The following is a 5,759-nucleotide window of genomic DNA, read 5'->3' as shown; positions in this document are numbered from 1 at the left end:
TCACAAGGAAGTATCATGATCTGTATTCGTTTGATTCCAGCCGGGTAAGATGTATTGGCTTGATCAAAGACTTGGTGGTGAGTCTCGATCAAATTCCAGCGAAGAATGTTTTGATGGATGTGGTGGTGGCGGACATTCCTCCGCGGTTTGGCATGTTGTTGTCGAGATCATGGGGAGCCAAGCTCAAAGGTACACTTCAGCTTGATTTTTCATATGCCACAATTCCAGTTTTCGGTCAAATGAGGAAGTTATATCGGGAACAAAAGATGAAATACATGATCACTAGTAAGGAAAAGCCCGTCAATCATCCTGTAAATTATGTACAAACAGATTTAGAATCTTTTGTTTTGTTTGCGGAAAATTTCAATGAGGTAGATAGTCAGTTAGTTCAAGTAGAAGATATACCAGACATTTCAGAAAATTGCAGAGAAGTTTTGAGAAAGAAAAGTGAAGAAAGGTCTGCTGTCATAAGGCCAATTGCTGAAACAAATGGGCAGCAAACAGAGCATGCATCAAAATCAGATTTTCAGCACTTAGAAGATGATGAGAATGGTCTTTGGACCATGGATTTTGATGGCGCAGTGGGCAGCGATGGTGCTGGTATAGGTGTGTGGATTCGAAGCCCATTTTCAGCCCAAAATCAAGTCCCAAGCAAGGTACGGGTATGTTCTTATAAATTGGCATTTGATTGTTCAAATAATGAGGCAGAATATGAAGCTCTTATTGCTGGTCTGAAAATCCTTCGGAAGTTGAAGGCAAAGAAAATAGCGGTATATGGCGACTCCGAGTTGGTTATCAAGCAAGTGAAAGGTGAATTTCAGGCCAAACATCCTCGTATGCGAGCATATCGGAATGCTGTCCTGGATATCTTAAAGAGGTTTTCTGAACATACTTTGACATGTGTACCCCGGATTCAAAATGGTGTTGCGGATGCATTGGCTAAGGCAGCAAGTAATCTGAAAATACCTATGAATTCCAGCAATAAGTTTGAGATATATGTGAAGCATCGTCCTACAGTTCCAGATAATCAAAGGTGTTGGCAAGTTTTCCAAGATGACGAAGAAATCAAAGATTTTCTGCAAGTTGAGGGTAAATTCGAAGACATTTCAATAGACACGGAAGCTGAAGGAGTAAATCAGATGGATGTATTGCAGCTCAAGGACAATTACATTCCTAAAGGATTGATTCCTTTGGAAGAATTGTTCGATCAAGATGATGTGGCCCGCAAGCCAACTTTGAGGCCAACGGATGAAGGAGTTGAAGATGTGAATCTTGGGGCAGCTGAAAATCCAAAGATGGTGAAGCTCTCAAAAGCATTGCCGCCTAAGGTAAAGAAAGAGTATATCAGGTTATTGTCTATGTATTCTAATGTTTTTGCATGGGACTATTCAGATTTGAAAACTTATGACACAAGTATCATTCAGCATACCATTCCCATAAAGCCACATCAAAAGCCTTTCCGACAAAAGTTGAGAAGAATTAATCCTAAATTGCTGCCATTGATTGAGAAGGAAGTCAACAGGTTGTATAAGTCTGGAATCATAGTGCCAATCCGGTTTTCTGATTGGATTTCCAACTTAGTGCCCGTGAGAAAGAAGACCGGTGAAATTCGCTTATGCATAGATTTTAGAAATCTGAACAAGGTGTCATTAAAGGATAATTATCCGCTGCCCAAGATGGACCACATATTGCAGCGGGTAGTGGGGGCATCAAGGATGTCATTGCTTGATGGTTACTCCGGGTATAATCAGATTTTGGTGCACGAAGATGACCGTGACAAGACAGCATTTACTACTCCATGGGGTACATTTCATTATGCCAAGATGCCATTTGGATTGAAGAACGCGGGTGCCACATTTCAGCGGGCAATGGACATGGCTTTTGCAAATGAGAAAGATGTCTTTTTAGTTGTTTATCTTGATGATCTGACCGTGTTTTCTAAATCAGATGAAGAGCATTTGTTTCATTTGACTAAGGTGTTTCAAAAGTGCAGAAAATATGGCATCTCATTGAATCCGAAGAAGAGTCTTTTTGCTATGAGCGAAGGCAAGCTGCTGGGTCATATTATTTCTAAAGATGGCATTCGTATAGATCCCGCACGAGTGGAAGCAATTCAGCAGTTGGAGCAGCCCCGTAGCAAGAAAGAAATTCAGTCCTTCAATGGTAAATTGAATTTTCTGCATCGTTTCATCCCCAATCTTGCTGAACATCTTAGAGAGATAACCAATATGCTCAAGAAGGACAGCGAGCTCAAATGGACCGAAGAAGCGGTGAAGTCTTTTAATTTGATAAAGGTAATCTTATCTTCAGCCCCAACTTTGATCAGCCCAGATTATACGCAGGATTTTATTTTGTTTTCATTTGCTTCCGAGCATACGTTGGCAGCCGTGTTGATGCAACAAAGGGATGGAGTTGAGAGGCCCATAGCTTTTTTCAGCCGTATCATAAGAGACGGAGCGCTGAATTATAATATCATTGAGAAGCAAGCACTGGCGCTGATCAAGGCTTTGAAAGATTTCCGGGTATACATATTGAATTCTCATATTTTGGCGTATGTCCCTAATGCAGCTGTGAAGGATGTTTTAGTACAAACGGAACCGGAAGGAAGAAGGGGTAAGTGGATCGCTGCACTATTAGAATATGATGTAGAAATTAAGCCTACCAAGTTGATTAAAGGTCAAGGTCTTGCTAAGTTGATGGCTGAAACAAACCTTCACGTCCTTGATATCAATTTGATTGCTGCCTTGTCCGATGAAGATGAAGAAAATTCAGTTCTACAGGTATCCGATATCTTTGTGTCTTCTCCTTGGTATGCTGATATAGTTTATGTGCTTCAAAATTTGTCTTCACCCCCTGGAATGCCTAGAAACAAAGCTAGAACATTGAAACTAAAGGCTGCCAAATTTTGCATTATCAAATCTGCACTTTATTGGAAAGATCCCGGTGGCATCTTGCTGAACTGTTTGGTCGAAGAGGAAGCTAAGACAACAGTAGATGATTTCCATAAAGGTGACTGTGGGGGTCACTTATTTTGGAAGACCACGGCTAATAAGATTTTGAGAGCTGGTTTCTATTGGCCTTCTTTATTTTCTGATGTGTATAAAGCGGTAAAGAGTTGTCATGAATGTCAAATTTTTCAAGGAAAGCAGAAGTTACAGCCATTGCCTCTCAAGCCGGTTGAAATCAGTGCACCATTTCAGCAATGGGGCTTGGATTTTATTGGTGAAATCCACCCAGCATCTTCCGGGCAGCATCGATGGATCTTGACCGCCACAGATTACTTCACGAAATGGATTGAAGCCATTCCCACCCGGCAAGCCACGGATTCGGTAATTATTTCTTTTCTTGAAAGTAATATCTTGTCACGTTTCGGCTGTCCACATAAGTTGATTACAGATAATGCAGCAACATTCAAATCGAAGAAGTTGGTAGATTTTTGCTATAAATATAACATCAGCTTGGGGCATTCGACCGCCTATCATCCGCAAGGTAATGGGCTGGCTGAATCTTCGAACAAATCTCTAGTGAACATTATAAAGAAATTGCTGGAAATAAATAAGAAGAGCTGGCACAAGAAGCTAATAAATGCATTATGGGCTGATCGGGTAAGTCAAAAGAAGTCAATTGGTATGTCACCTTTTGAACTGGTTTATGGAGTAGATGCAGTGTTTCCGACTTCACTTAGTGTTCCAGTAGCTAAATTGTTTCAAGAAGCTGGTGGTGAGGAGGATCCTATGCAACGACGGATCAGTCAAATGATTCATTTACAGCAGACACGAGAAGAGGTTCACCAGAATTCCCTTAAGTTGCAGGAGCGCATAAAGAAAATCTATGACAAAAAGGCCAAAGCAGATGATTTTCAGATTGATGATGTTGTGTTGAGATGGGATGCCCGCAATGAAGACAAAGGGAAGCATGGAAAATTTGACAACTTGTGGAAAGGTCCCTACAAAATTGCAGCATACCGTGGTCCAAATGCTTTTCTTCTCAAAGAAATGAACGGTGATGAATGTCTTGGTGGGTCGGTGAATGGCCGGCTGCTCAAAAGGTATCATGCTTGAGCATTTTCTGCTCTAATCATTCTCATTGTAATTACCATTTCATTTTCATTCTGCAGCAAGTGTGAAACTGATCTCCCATCTTCAGTTTGGGGCCCGCGGTGAAGGCTATAATTCTGAAAATGGTGATTAGTTGGTATGAGTTTTTAGAGTTATTTCAGTCAGTTTATTTTCTGCATAGAGTGAGTTAGTTAGTGTCAAATTTAGTCTAGGACTTCAGTCACTTGTCCAAGTCAATTAAAGTTGTTTCAAATTTGGTCACATGTGTATAAGTTGACTCCATTGCCCAATGAATAAAGCACTGGTCTGCTCTCCCAGAGGTCTAAGGTTCTTGGTACCTCCAAGGAGCTACCATCCCCATTGGAGCCAATGTTAGAGTCGGTCTTAAGCCCTCCATCAGCGATCAAAACTCTTTGCATTTGCATATGTAGGTGTCTCATCAGTGTCAATTTTTGCATCCCGTTAGGCATGCCATAACCCTGATGGAGGAGCTGGTGTGTTGTACCCCTCTTGGCATTGCTGGTTCAGGTCATTTCAGTCATTAAGCTCTTTCAAGCTTGTCTTATCTTGTCTTGAGGTCAATTTCCTAGGTCTAGGGTTTTGGTCAAATATGTTTACAGGGTCATGTGTCTGAAAAGTCAATGAGTATTCAGCAAGCCAGAGGGATGATTGTAAAAGTGTTTCTTCAAGATTTCTTATCTGGTACAGTTAATCTTCACCTTGGATTTAAAAACTCTGTTTTTAAAGCCAAGGTCATTTTCCAAGTTTGTAAATAAGTGATGAAATTTCAAAAGTCTTCAGTGAACAAAATGCAACCCTGGTCCCCTTGCCAAGATCCCTCAGATGATCTACCTGCAAAAAGAATCAAGTCAAAGCACTCAATGAGTCAAATTCAGGACAAAAGAAACCAAAAAGTCAGTGTTATAAAGTGTCAAAGAGAAAACATTAGAAAGTGGGTTTGTGAATGAAATTTTTTCAAATGAAACTTATAAAACCCCAAATTCCCTCCTATCACTCTCATTGTGCATCCTAGACGCTTGCAAGAGAGGTTTGAGAGAGTGATTGAGAGAAAGGAGCGAATAGAGAGCGAGTTCGGGCATTGGACTGGTGCGCGACCCGTCAGGCCAGGTGCGCGACCCGTCAGGTGCGCGCGACCCGTCAGAGGGTCTTCCACAGTGTGAAAATACAACGGGCGCGACCCGTCAGAGGTGCGTGACCCGTTGGGCGTGGTGCGCGACCCGTCGAGCTGTCTCCCTGCAAAACGATTTTAAATTTGCTCAAACGCTCTCCAAGCCACAAATTTGTTTGAGGTAGGTGTTCTAAACTTGAAATGGGTGTGGTTATGATTGGTGGATATCATAAAACATGTTTTAATGATTGAAATTGTACAAGTGAAACCTCTTCATATGACTGCAATGTTAATGGGTAAAATGTGCTAGGGTTTGTGTTGTTTCAAGGTGTTTTCCCTTTGTAATTGTTTCCCTCCTTCCCCTTTCCACTCACACTTGTATGTATGCCTATTTTTCTCCCATGCTATTTATAAATTAAATGCAAACCCTCCCTTCTCCCTAATAACTAAAAGTGTAAACCCTACCCCTCTCCCAAAGCATTCAAAACCCTAATCTCCCTCTACCATATGCATGTGTAAACAATGGAAAATGTTCGTGAATATGTCAGCAGTTTTGTGCATATGTTTCCCTA

This window comes from Pinus tabuliformis, chromosome 5_2 (genome assembly GCF_031772625.1).
Source record: "Pinus tabuliformis cultivar Carrire ecotype Pingquan chromosome 5_2, CPIR1, whole genome shotgun sequence".
Classification (NCBI taxonomy): Eukaryota; Viridiplantae; Streptophyta; class Pinopsida; order Pinales; family Pinaceae; genus Pinus; species Pinus tabuliformis.
This window is presented reverse-complemented; position numbering follows the sequence as displayed.